We start from the raw sequence: 15,036 nt of genomic DNA, 5'->3' as shown, positions 1-15,036 counted from the left end.
CCGATTTACGAAAAAACCCCACCGCCTTTTATACTGAATTAGGTACAGCCTTAGGTTCAACGATTATGACCCTAGCTGACATTGATTTGTTTTTCGGGTTATGTCTGCCAGCTGATGTGTGGAAGCAAATCCGGAAAGTCGACCACCTTGAGCTGTTCGGACATACCTGGTCACAACTCGATGGCGTGGACAGACAACGAGAGCCTGGACAGAAACCTTTGAAGCCCATTTTAGAACTCCCAGACAAAATCGTGCAGAAACTGAAAACCCTGATCCTAGAAAAGAAGGTGGACTGGTCGATAGTAACGGCCTGCCACCAGAAACCCCAGGAAGACGTATCAGAATACTTCTCCCGGTTCGAAACTGTGTTTTCCGATTACAGCGGTCAGGACATGACCACTGCAACCGGACATCATCTGTTTGTCCAGAACTATGTTAAAGGTCTGTCACAGGAGGTCTCTCAGAAACTGCAGGCTAGCGAAAGTAGTTGGGCAGCCTCCAAACCTGCGGCTATCCTTCAGATGGCCCAGTATTACGAGCATCAGAAGAATGAAATGATAGGGCGACCGAGAAAAAGAAAAAGGACTTGAAGGAGAGGGTGATGATTGCACAGTTGCAAGGGGTGACTATAGGACGAGAGTCGAATGCTCCTAGAAATCCACCCCCTAAAGACCGTACACCCACAACCTATGTTGGACGAAAAGATATTGATGAGAACCAGTGTGCATTTTGCAAAGGATTCGGCCATTGGAAATCTCGGTGTCCGGTCCTATCAGAAATGAATAAGAATAGGGATACAAGAGATATAGCGGGTGGGCCAAGAAATAGAGGACAGGGACGAGGGTCCACAAACGACACCAGCAATGACAGGCCAGGCAGACCAAACACATTTGACCGTCCCCGACAGAACCAGTACCAGAAGTCTAACTACGACTACGCCCATGACTTCGCATAGGACTGCCAAGGGCAAGGGAGGGATCCAGTCGAGCTCTATGTTGACCAGCAAGGTCCTTATGTCACCGCTAAGGTCCTGGGTACGAAGTCTCCATTTTTGGTAGACACTGGCGCAACACGTAGTGCGTTATCTAAACGACTGATTCCAAGGGCACCCTTGTCTGGCTCACTTGTAACATCGATAGGTTTCGATGGAACGCCCTCCACCAATCCCTTGTCCACACCGAACCCCGTTTTTGCTCTCATCCAACACCCCTGATGCCATTATGGGACTTGACTTACTGAAGCATTTCCGAGCTACTATTAGGTGTTCGCAAGATGGAGTTCGAGTCTTTCTGTACGATAACCCGACCCTGCTCAGACTTTGTCCCTCCCGACGCATGTTCTCCATCTCTGACGCTGACCCGTCCCTACTCCACACTCTGCCTCCATATCTGTGGGCTAAGACTGGGTCAGACGTAGGACACATGATGATCGATCCAGTGCACATAACTGTTCGACAGGACGCAATACTACCAAAACTTCCACAATATCGGATATCGCCCGAGGGCGAGAAGGCATTGGTAAAGATTATCCAGTCCCTGATAGATGCAGGAGTGGTAGAGGAAGTAGTTAGTAATGTTTGCAACAGCCCTATCCTACCCATTATAAAGAAGCAAGGTGAAGGAGATGAGAAAGCGTACCGCTTCATCATCGACCTACGAGAGGTTAACAAAGTAGTTGTACCTCAGTACCCCGTAGTCTCAGATATCACCACTATTCTGACTCTGATTCCTTCCACTGCTACCACCTTCACTGTCATTGACCTCAAGAACGCTTTCTTCTCTATCCCCATCCACCCAGACAGCCGATACCTCTTCGGCTTCACCCTAAAAGCCCGCTCGTATAGATTCTGTCTAGCACCCCAAGGCTATACTGAAAGTCCCAGCATCTACAGCCAGGCCCTCAAGAGACAACTGGACGCAGTCCAGTTACCAGATGGAGTGGTGTTGATACAGTACGTTGATGATATCCTTTTGGCGGCCGACACCACTCCACTTGCAGTCACAGCCACCATCCAACTCCTGCACTTCCTTGAGGAGAATGGCCACAATGTCTCCAAGAAGAAGTTGCAATTCTGCCAACCCCAGGTCACCTACCTAGGTCACCTCTTGTCCAAAGACGGGAGAAAGCTTACCCCGACCGGATTCAGACCATTCTAGAGACCCCTGTCCCTAAAACTCAGAAACAAGTCCGCTTCCTGCTAGGCCTCACCTCTTTCTGCCGACAGTGGTTGCCAAATTTCAGCCTCATTGTGAAACCACTGCTTTCCCTGCTGGCTAAAGATGTCCCCTTCCCACTCCCTTGGACCCCTGAGTGTCAATCCTCCTTCATAGAACTACGAGACGCCCTTTGCTCAGCCCCTGTCCTAGGAACCCCTGATTACACGAAAACCTTCTCCCTCTACACCCACGAAAGGGAGGGATGCGCTTTGTCTGTCTTGACCCAGTCCATTGGCCCTAAACAACGCCCCTGTGCCTACTTCTCTGCCACTCTTGACCCCGTAGCCAGAGCTTTGCCTGCCTGCCTTCGAGCTGTAGCTGCCGCTGCTATCTCTATCCTACAGAGTGAGGGGATCGTACTCTCGAACTCCCTCACGGTGTTAGTACCCCATGCGGTTGACACCCTCCTGAACCAGACTAAGATGCAACATCTGACTAGTGCACGACTGACTGGGTACGAGCTGACTCTACTTTCCCCCCACATCACCCTGAAAAGATGCACCACACTGAATCCGGCAACTTTGTTGCCCCTACCTGAGAACGACCCCAATGTGTCCCCTGTACACGACTGTGTGACCCTCACGGATGAACAGACTAGGAGTAGGGTTGACCTCAGAGACACCGCCTTCCCAGACCCTGACGGGGAGCTATGGGTGGATGGCTCTTGCATCAAACTCCCCGACGGCACCACCTCTGCTGCCTATGCAGTTACCACAGCCCGAACTGTAGTAGAGACAGCCCCCCTCACACAACGATCTGCACAGGCAGCAGAACTGATTGCTCTCACACGAGCATGTATCCTAGCAGCAGGAACCACAGCAAACATTTACACCGACAGCCAGTATGCCTTCGGGGTGGTTCATCATTTTGGGCTCCTATGGAAGGAGAGGGGATTCCTGACCTCGCACGGCACACCCATCTTACATGGAGATCTGGTCTCTGCTCTGACTGAAGCGGTCCTCCTTCCTAAGCAACTTGCAGTAATCAAATGCCAGGCACACAAAAAGGTGACAGACATCATTTGGCAGGGAAATGCACTGGCCGACATCACTGCCCGAACCACAGCTGAAAATAGGACAACGACGCTCATGTATGTGACCCGGTCACAAGCAGGAAAATGGACAGACGCTAGGGAGACTATTAGAGACATCCAAATGGCCAGCTCATCACACGAATTGACTGAATGGGCACGGGTGGGACTGAAAGACGATGAAGGCTGCTGGCGGACAAAAGACACGAACAAATGGTTGCTACCCAATTCATACCTGATCCCCATACTGACCATGGCACACTCTCCTGCGCACATAGGATCTGCCCCTATGACCGAACTTGTCTCCAAAGTTTGGCACAACGACAAGATCGCAGACTCTGCTAAACGTCTGGTCCAACAATGTCTGATATGCCTGCAGCACAACCCTGGGAAAGGAACTGTAGTACCCCGGGGAGGGTTTGGGTTTCCAAATCATCCATTTGAAGTCCTGCAGATGGACTACATCTAACTAGAAAGATGCCAAGGTCTGAAGTATGTGCTTGTTGTCGTGTGCGCATTTAGCAAGTGGGTGGAAGCCTATCCAACTCGCGACAACACTGCCATTGCAACTGCAAAGGTACTACTGAAAGAATTCTTCCCTCGCTACGGCCTTTGACAAATTTTGTGGAGCGACAATGGCCCCCACTTCGTAGCCGAAGTTATCCAACTCATCATGAAGGGGTTGGGTGTAAAACAAACATTTCATGCAGTCTTCCACCCCCAATCTGCTGGACTAGTTGAGCGACACAATGCCACACTGAAGCTCAAACTAGCTAAGATAGTGGCTACCACAGGACTGAAATGGCCAGATGCTCTCCCACTGGCATTGCTATCAATGCGTTCCACCCCCACCAAACACCATTTGACCCCTTACGAAGTTATTTTCGGCCGACTCATGAGTATTAGGTCTGCACCAAAACCGACATCCATTCACGACGTCCCGGACGTCCTAATGTCTGACTATTTGTACAATCTGACTAAGACACTGTCTGTTATCCTTCAACAGGTGTTGCATGCCATTCCTGATGCTTCCAGGGGCCCCGGACACGACATCCAACCCGGTGATTTCATCTTGGTCTGGAATTTCCAGCGTGCAAAGAGTCTGGAACCTCGGTGGACGGGCCCCTGGCAAGTTTTGATCACCACCCGTACAGCTCTTCGAGTGGAAGGCAAGCGGAACTGGGTACATGCACACCACTGTAAAAAGATCTCCTCAACTCTGACGACAACCGAAGACGTGGCCACCCAAGAAGAGCTGCTGAACAAAGATTGACCACCCCTGAGCTGTTACCCTGATGAAGAAACACTTGAACTGACAGAATTTCCCGATCCCACTGTGCCATCCAGAGAAGGGTATAACCTGCGACGAAAGGAGGGAGCTTCGACTAAGCAGACCACTGACTAAGTTACAATTCTCAGAGCGGTGGCCTAACACTACTAAGGCTACCAGGAGATAAGCCAAACGAAGTTTGTGGTTCTGCCCGCTACCGAGCCCCTTGAAGATGATGGAAGCGCCCGACATGAAGATGATGGAAGCCCCCGGCACGAAGATGGTGAAAGCAACCGAACATCCGAAGATTCACTACAGAAACCCAAAGACTGACAAAATCCACAGCTCAAAGACTATTGCTCTCTTTATCGCTCTTCTCTTTTGCCTCCTCCTCATGACCACCCTCTGGATCGTGGAAGAGAGCACACCAGCTCATAAGACATTTCTGACCACTGCACAGCCTACCACAATGAAAGAACATTACCTGGTCTCTCTTTCACCTCAACTCCGAGAAAGACGTAAGGAGTTTTGGAACAACTCCTTCGTGCAATTGCTGCACCAGCACAGTCTTGCCACCAATGCCACCAACTGCTGGATATGTGGGTTGTTACCCCACGCCACTGGACATTCCATCCCCTTCATCCCTTCACCTTTCTCCGTTCACGGCTCCTGCCTTGCTTGGCTGATCCTCTTGCAAGAAAGCTACAAGGATAATGCCACTTCCAGCAGAACAATGACACATTTCTTTCATGGGGTCGGGCAGAACAAAACAGGGAGAACTGCTGCACACTTTTGCCCTCTGACATCAAACGACTCTGTTCATATGGACATCCCTGTCAAAGAACGGATTGAAATGCAGGTGTTCAACAACCCAACCAGACCCACCTTCTCCTACCTCCCGAAACGAACAGCTGCCACCCTGACTGTGGCCCTATCTGTCGTCAATGTCTGAGGCCTTATGTGCTTCGAAGGGCTGGGGACACCGCTGGTAGGCCACAGCACTTGCCGCATCACCAGAACTTTGGACTCAACAGATCCACCCTCTTTTGTCACTTCTCCTAATATGTACTTTGTTTGTGGTACAAAAGCTTACACCTGGCTCCCCAAAGGCTGGGGGGTACCTGCTACATTGCCTTCATCCTTCCTCCGACCTATGTGGCTCCAGCAAACCATCACGACAAAGGCGAGCAAAAGACATTGAGCAAGCCGACTCCACCGGTGCACAGTTCCTGGACGCAATGAAGGAACTTGTTCCACTCTGGGGTCCGATGGCGAACAGCCGTGCCATCCGACATTTGACCCAGGCAGTTGAAACGACAATGAACATTACAGCTGGCATCCTCACGAACAATACAGCCGAGCTTCAGGCGGTTCGCATGTGGCTCTTCAGAACCGCCTTGTTCTAGATGTGGTTCTAGCGTGCCGCATTATTGGGTCCAGCTGTTGCACCTACGTACCAGACAATTCACCCTCAGTGTACAAAGCCATTGAACACCTCCACAGACTTTCCTCAGAAGTTCATCAGGAACAAGAAGAATGGTCCATTGGGGGTTGGTTCTGGAGTACCCTGAAGAACTGGGGGTGGAGGTTATTTATGATTATACTGGTACCAATTGTCATAATATGTGGATTCTGCCTGGGTATTCAATGCTTTCCGCCCCTGTGTTCACTATGTGCAAACCGTATCTGCCCTAAGACTCTGGACTTCGAAAAAGAACGCATGAAAGCATTGTACGATGTCGAGGTTAGGAATATAATGGGGATAGACGTGGACTGACAAGCTGGCTAGATATGTTGAAAAGGGAGGACTGTTAAAATCTAGTTTGCGACATCAACATTATCGGCGCCATCTTGTCCCTTTTCAGGCTCATATGTGCGCGTAAGTAGCAGAAGGTCATGGTCATGGCTTCTCTGCCCACTGACGATAGCCAGTGCGTCTCTCTCTCTCCCTCTAACCTCGCAAGCATCCCCCCGCACGCTGACAGCCCCCGCTCTCACATGCTTGGGCCATAAACCTCCCCTTCAGCGCAACCCTGCCTCGGAGCCACATCCCGTTCCCAGCTAAACACTCCCCTCCATCCCTTTCATTATCTTGTATCCTTTGATAAACCCCACTTTCCTCTGTGCCCGATTGTCCTGCTCCTTCCCAGGCCGCCACCTGGCCCTGCGGATGCAGTTTATTGCCCCCATACAGTAGGAAGCTTCTCTCATCAAAGGATCCTCAACCGATCAAAGCCCCCACCCCATGGGATCCGATCAGCCGCACACATTCCGGGAATCGACGGAATGTCCAGCTGCGCGACAGTCATTACCTGTTGAGACCGGGGTGGGGACTTCTACTGTGAATATGTGTGGGAATGGGCATGAAGCGGGGATTCCGAGGATGTCTTTCCGTACATCAAAGTATTTGCAAGAATGTGCCACATGTAATAAACTGCAACAAAGACCATAAACCTGTGTATAAGAGGCCAGGCCTCAGAGATGTGGTTAGAGCACCTCGAGAAGATACCTTGTAATCTGATTTGATGTGTTCTGCTCCGTCGGAATAAACTCCTGTTTCCTGCCTTCCAGTCTCCAGCGCCTGCCTCTTTGCTTGATAGATTCGAATGGTATGAGAGGCGGTTAACGCCGGGCAATACTTAAAGGTTCTTGGTCGACATCGGCTCTACCTTTTTTCTACAGTGGTAAATAGAAAGGTAATGAATGGATAGAAGGGGACAAGCAAAGAAAGACACATAGTGATAGATTTGCAAGTAATTGGAAGGGAGGAATGCAGGTTGAGGAGAGGGCGGAGAGACACAGAAAGGGATGGAAGCGAAGGGGGAGAAAGAAATAAAGAGAAAGAAACACACAAGGAAAAAAAAAAATTAAACAAAATGTGATAAACAAAAGAAGGATGATCAGTAAGCTGAGAAAGAAAAGAAGCCTATAAAAGAAGGCGTGTATCAGAAACTCTACGGGGTGAGGAATGTGGCCAAACTCTTAAGGGTGCGAAGGCGATAAAGAGGCCAGCCAAGCTTGGGAGAGAGTCCAGGTAAGACGCTACAGGTTTCATGCGGGCGTATGGACATATATGGCTGGTTATTCATTGCTATCCATTTATTTATATGTTGTAGAATTAGGCAACAATGTAAGTCTGCGATAAATGAGCAGGCAAAGCCCTCTGCAGTGAACTCTATAAACCTCAACCGCACTCGTCTTCCGTAGCATTTTTACATTTCTGTGAGGTGGGAACCTCGTGAATCTCGGAAAAGACTCGCTGCTTCTTGGGTGACTTGAACACAGCCTTCTTCATGAGACCCTCAATGGGCACTGAGGTGGTAAATGTTTGCAGCTTTTTGACGAGGAATATTTTCTTGCCCACAAGTTTTGATGCAAATCGTATAGAACATATCCAGCCTTGTGTATCTCTGTATTGCTCAGAAAAGAAACTGTCACATATCAATACATTTGAGGTTGTTCTTTTCCATGCACTGTATAGTGAGTGACAAAGCCACCCTGAATGATGCACACAACATTGCACCTTTGTAAAGCTGTGAAAGTGTGTGAGGGCTTTGACTGCGACTATTACAAACTGCATTTTTAATTTTGGCACCATTTTCATGGCACGCATTGCTCTTTTTTTTCCTGAAAACTCTGTGGTTTTAGATGTGAAATATATAACTTAGTGCAATAAATAATGGTTTCAACAAATTAGCATTGAAGGGGAATCTTTCTCTCATATAAAATCGGGTATAGGCTGGATATATGATGCTGTATGTAGTACTACCTGGAACTCCTTCAACCCCTATTTTTTTGCTAGATTGACAGTCACATTAAATCAGCTAGAGACATTGCCCATGAAAATATACAATTCCACAGCCATGGCTTTTACCTCATTAATATGGATTTGCTGCACTTGCCACATAATCCGTATATGCATAATTTTAAAGATTTTAACAAAAAATGTTTCTAGATCAGATGGATAAACAGTCATGAAATTGACACACATGGGCCTAGCACTTTGTAAAATGTAACAAATCATTGTTCAGCTGCTGACTTGTAATGGCGTTTAACGAGGTGAGAATGTTGCTCGGATTCTGTGTCATGCCCCTGCGTGACAGGGCTGTTATGGATGTCCCGTCCACTGTTCCCCTAACAATGAGACACCTGATTACTGCTCCAACCCCTGTCTGCTGAGTCAGGAGGGTTTATGAGTCACTGTGAAAAAACAACTCTTTAGCAGAACACGTGAGCGCGGCAGGGGCAGTACACTGTGTTCACATTTGAAAACACATGAAATACGCTCAATAAAAGAGAGCGATACGCGGCCACAGGGAGACGGGGGAAAGAACCATAAATGCCTGAAAAGTAAATCAGCTCAGAGATATAAAAGGGCATATCCCTTAGTAGGATAACATTCAGTCAACTTATGTCAGGGCTATTGATTCCTCAGGAGCAGTACCCTCAATAGGCCCACCTTCTGGCAGCACCAATTCTGTGTTCGTTAGTAACAAGAAAATCGGAGAGGCCAGAGAGGGAGAAGGGTTTGGGGAGGGTACTTCAGGGAGGGAGACCTGTGGAGAAATATGGTTAAGTCACACAGTATAAGCAATCAATGAGATCTAGTATGTAAATCATTCAAATACTTTGTGAATGTATCCAATATGTTTGCACACATTGTTACACTTCTTCAACTGGAAATTTATTATGGGAAAGTTCTAATCTCTTCTTACCATGTCTCACTCAGTAATGTGTTTCACCCTTACACACTGTGCAGCTAAGGTGCCCTTTACAATACCAATGCATAGCAAAGTGTTAATAGTCAAATGGTTTTCTTGATTAAGACAATCACTATAATTACATTCAATACTTTGCTCTGCCAGTTTGTTTCTGTAAGATTGCTTATACTAGACATGATTAACACTCTGGTTATCACTAATCAGTGCTAAAGTGCTTGCGCTCTTTCCTTTAAACATGGTAAAATTGGCTTACACCGCATTGGAAAATTTAATTTACTTGTAAGTCCCTAGAACCGTGGTTCTACATGTACCCAGAGACTGCAAATTAAATGCTGCTACTGGGCCTGCAACATTTATTGTGCCACACACTTAAGTAGCCTATTTAAACATGTGTAAAGGCCAAGGCCTGCCGTTGCAGTCCACTTGTGCAGTTGTAAAACTGCCATTTTGACCTGGCAAAGGAACCTTTTGCCAGACCTAAAAATGTTCCCTTTTACTATATATGTCACCAGGATGTCACCACTAGCACAAGCCCTTTCCATAAGGCAGGGTGCAGTATGCAGAGTGCATTGTATTTAAATGGTTTGGCATATGCTTTTAAGTTTTATATGTCCCAGAATAGGCGAGGCTCAATTGCTACCCTTGTTCTTTGTGTGATTCTTGAATATTTCACAATCCCATGAGTTTACTTTAGTAATGTACAGGCAACATTGATGGCAGCACCCACACACTGAAAAGTGTTCCAGTGCCACTGGCCTGGGTGCCTTTGTGTGAATGTTTCATTCTTTCTGGCCAGGGTGCCATGTGTGACATTTCCATGCTTAATAGCCTGGGTGCTTATGTGTGACGTTTCCATGCTTTCTGGCCTGGTGTGACCAGGCCTGGGTGTGACATTTCCATAGTTTCTGGCCTCCGTGCCCTAGGTGTTAGTTATCAGATGCTTATGTGTGACATTTTCACTGTTTCTGTCCTCAGTGCCTAGGTGCTTATGCGTGACATTTCCACAGTTTCTGGCCTCAGTGGCATGTTTGCTCATGTGTATTTTTGGTGCTCTCTGAAAGATTGTCTATGGGTACATTTGACTGGGTGGGTAATCTGGTGTTCTTTAAGGTCATCATCTACTGTTTACTGGGCTTTGAAAGTTGATACAATTGAATATGTAATTAAAAATGTGCTGTAAAATTCACCATGTTGGTCTGTCTTTTTCCAAAATTTTCTTGGGGGGGAAACCCCCCCCCAACCACCTTAGTAGTGGTCGGGCTCTTGAGCTGCGCTCACTCGCTACGCTCCAGACAGGGGCTAGTCTGCTAAAATGTGCCAGGGCTGCTTTCAGCTCCCAGTCTGGCCCTGTACTCTCTCTCTCGGCACAGATAGAGACAGCCGTTGTTCGCTACTAGATCGGCACGCTTTTGAAAAGAGCTTCCTACTTCCAAAAAGGTATGTTTAATAATTAATAGTGAGTTGGCAACCAGTGACCCTGCAGATATTATACGTGTATTCAGGACACGTGCATTATCACCAGATTTGCATATCATCTTAAGCAACAGCATTGAGTTGTTTTGAAAACTTTTTCAGAGTGCACGTATTTTACTGAAATAGTTGTATGCATTTCAGTTGTCAGGACCTCCATCTGACCAACAAACATAAATGAGCAGCTCCGCTTGAACAGGATGTTTTGTTTGTGCTGAACATGTTCCTTTATTTTAAGGATTCGAGCAATTGCGCTCCGGGGTCTCTTTTGCTAGAGGTGCAAAAATTGCTCCGATGGAACCTACATTAATCAATCACAAAAAGGGCTTTGCAATGTGAGTGCAGTATTTGATTGAATGGCATTTTTGGATGGCAGGACCTCGATCTGTTTGTTTGCATGTGAATGAAAGGGTCAGGGACCAATAGAAATTTAAATGAGCAGCTCCGTCTATACAGGATGCGTTGTTTGTGCAGAGCATGTTCCTTTATTTTGACAAATGGAGTAATTGTGCTCTGGGGTCTCCTTTGCTGCAATCAGTTGTCAAGCAGGGGAGTATTGGCACTGCGGGCACTCGGGCATGGGCCGAAGGGCCGGTGTCTCAGTGCACCTTGTGGGCCGTTTTTTTCCCTCTTTGCCAGTCCACAGAGAACACTGACCGGGAGTGGAAAGCAGCTTCGCTGTGCGGCCGGCCGTTCAGCGATGATCAGTTGTGGCCTCTTCTTGCCATCAGCATGATTGCTTGGCAGGGCAGGGTGACCCCCTAGCCTGCCAATCAATCATGCTGATGGTGAGCTTGGAGGGGTGATTGTGTGCCCAGAAACAGTGCTTGCATTAATCCTCGCCCACAGCCCTTCTCATTCAGGGCACAGTGGGTGAGGAAGAATGGGTCTCACTATGGGGGCCAGGTGATGTGGGGAACTCGCACCATCTTTACCTTAGCCTCCCCCCACCCCCCATGGATGGACCAGAAGCTGTGTTTTTGCTTTAGCCCCTCTCCTGCCACGTATTGCCCTGAGGCAGTGAAGGGCTGGGGAGGTCTGAGTAATTTACAAATAGCTGTGGCCTTGTTGTTTTTTAGGTGCCCCTGAACTGCATGGCTGTGTAATATTTTGGAGAGCTGAGGACTAATTTGGTAATAGAAAGGGGCCTGGATGTTTTTCAGGTGCTCAGCTTGTAGGACATTGTCACCTTGGCCCTGTGTCCTTCCCAAGAACAGTATCCTCCCACTTACATTCCTTGTGTGTTTCAAAAGCTCTCCCTGGTGAGGGGAACTGGGGCTGCGAGCTGCAGACGAATTTTACCAATGTGATCCTTTGAATTGTGATTTTAAGAATAGCGATTGTTGCACTTGGAGCGTTTTTTATTCATTTTAAAAACCGCCTTATTTTATCTTTGGGGACTGTCAGTACAAGGGGAATTGAATTGCTAGGTACTCTGACACCTCTATCATCTTTCATTCTTCTCCTTCAGCCCAGCCGCTTCTCAGCCGATACTCGGCGGCGGTGGGCGCCATCTTGAGTGAGGCAGGTGGGGACAGCGCTCTAGTCGCGCCGTCCTCCCGCCCTCTTGGTGTACTTAACTGAGCCCATTTGCAGCGCTCGGTGCCTTTCAGAAGCTCTCCCTGGTGAGGGGAACTGGGGCTGCGAGCTGCAGACGAATTTTACCAATGTGATCCTTTGAATTGTGATTTTAAGAATAGCGATTGTTGCACTTGGAGCGTTTTTCATTCATTTTAAAAACCGCGTTATTTTATCTTTGGGGACTGTCAGTACAAGGGGAATTGAATTGCTAGGTACTCTGACACCTCTATCACCTTTCATTCTTCTCCTTCAGCCCAGCCGCTTCTCAGCCGATACTCGGCGGCGGTGGGCGCCATCTTGAGTGAGGCAGGCAGGGACAGCGCTCTAGTCGCGCCGTCCTCCCACCCTCTTATCTCCCTATAAAATGTGCAAGGCGGCCAGACGGCGCAGCGGGCTGGCGCAGCGGGCGCGCCGGATGCGCGCCGAAGCCGCGCCTAAGCCAAGCCCGTCTGCGCCCGTCCGCGCCAGGACCGCGCCGGGCGCAGGGCATGCTGACCAAATCCTCCCCACTATCAGGTATGACCCTTATGAATTACGTTCATTGCGCCACGTTACGGGAGCCCACCACTGCAAGGGTCGCCCCCTCAGCAATTTTCTCTGGGGTCCTTTCTCGTGTCGTCACTGTAGGTGGACGTCCCTGGGATCCGCTGGCGGAGTACCCAAACCGCCCCCCCACATCTAAGCAAAAGTTGAATACTTTTAAGGGAGGGCTCATTAATGCCAGGTCCCTAGCGTGTCATGGTCAAGACATTCATGACCTTATACAATACCACAACTTAGATGCTCTCTTTATTACTGAAACCTGGCTTAATGATTCATCGAATCCTGATCTTGCAACCGCCCTACCCCCAGATTTTACCATCTTTAGGCGGGATAGACCCATTGGGCGGGGAGGGGGCGTAGCCTTGGCCATCAAGAAATCCTTCACGTGCCATACTTTCGATCTAGGCTACCTCAAGGACAGTGAGGGCATAGGCTTTGCGATTAAAATCAATGCTTCCACCTCCTTCTCAGGGGGACTTATCTACCGCCCCCCTGGGAATGCCACCCCCTTCCTGGACTCTCTTGACGATACACTTGGGTCACTCCTGACACATTACCCCACCTTCACTCTCCTAGGCGACATGAACTTGCACCTGGAATTAGACACAGACCCTCACACCATCAGCTTCCAACAATCTCTCAGCATTTTTGGTCTCTCCCAACTTGTTACTTCCCCGACACACAGGGCTGGACATACGTTAGATGGCATTTGTTCTAATTTGGCAACCATGATTACATCCCCCCCGATCAAGCAAATATGGACCGACCACTGCCTTATCCCCTTTGCCATCAAGGTAAACACCTCCATGCCATCAAGGGCCAAGCGCCTCCTTACTCCCTCTTCGACCAATTGGAAGAAGGTGGCTGAACGCATCAAGTCAGACTCCCAGCCTCTGGCTCCGCCCCCCATATTAGTTGGAGATGTAACGTCCGACTCTTGCAACTTCCACATTTGGATTGACAAAATCGTCTCTGATAACTCCAGTCCAAATCGCCGCCACCCAGACCGCTGTAAAAGAAAGCCCAATGCCCCCTGGTACACCCAGTCCCTCACTGAAAGCCACCTCCAATGTAGGATCCTTGAAAGGAAATGGAGAAAAACTTACGACGAAGCCTCTAGACTACTCTACATCCTACAGAGGAAACTTTATCTCTCTGGCATTAAAGCGGCCAAAAAGGAGTACTTTACCAAAGCCATAGAGGAAGCCCAGCAAAAACAACAAACAGTCTTCTCCATAGTTAAGTCCTTCACTCATCCCAAAGCCCTCCTACCCGAAATTCCTCCATCCCAAACCTTATGCAATCAAATTGCTGATTTCTTTATAGATAAAATCGCCAACATTCAGAAGGATTTCCCTCAACCCCTTACCACCACCCATGACGCCGTCACAATTCCCTCCACTCTCGGCAGTTTCTCTCCAGTCTCTCTTCAACAAACTCATAAGGCTATCTTGGCCTGCAAATCGGGAGCCCCCACGGACTCATGCCCCCCTAGAATTCTTCACCATCTCATCGAGGCTGTAAATCCTACGATTAACGCCATCATCAACGAATCCCTCGAATCAGGCATCGTTCCCGATGACTGGAAAAAGGCCATAGTGAAGCCTCTAATGAAGAAGCAAAACAAATCCCCCACTGACCTCACTAACATGCGCCCAATTTCTCTACTACCCGCACTAGGCAAAATCACAGAGCAGCTAGTATACGGCGAGTTAAAAACCTTTGTAGAGAGCAATCACATTCTGCACCCCCAACAATCAGGGTTCCGGTCCGGCCACTCCACTGAAACCGCCTTGATTGAATTATCTGATTCTATCAAGTTCCTGCAGGATGAGGGGAGACAGGCTGTACTCATCCTGCTCGACTTAACAGCAGCGTTCGACACCATCTCGCATGCCATTCTTATCAATAGAATGCGCGAGATTGGTGTGTCAGATACTGTGCTGACATGGATTACATCATTCCTGTCCAATAGATCCCAAACGGTTTCACTAGGCCCCTACCTCTCCAGAGAAAGACCAATCACATCAGGAGTCCCCCAGGGGTCCATACTTAGCCCTCTTTTTTTTAACATTTACATGGCCCCCCTCCTTGCAGTGATAGAATCCCACGGAATCCTCGTCACATCATATGCTGACGACACTCAGCTTGTCGTCACCATCGATAAAAAATGCACAGATGCAGCCCTTAGATTTAAGAATTGTC

The sequence above is a fragment of the Lissotriton vulgaris genome, chromosome 7 (assembly GCF_964263255.1).
Source record: "Lissotriton vulgaris chromosome 7, aLisVul1.2, whole genome shotgun sequence".
NCBI lineage: Eukaryota > Metazoa > Chordata > Amphibia > Caudata > Salamandridae > Lissotriton > Lissotriton vulgaris.
The sequence above is the reverse complement of the archived record's forward strand: the minus strand, read 5'-3'. Positions refer to the sequence as shown.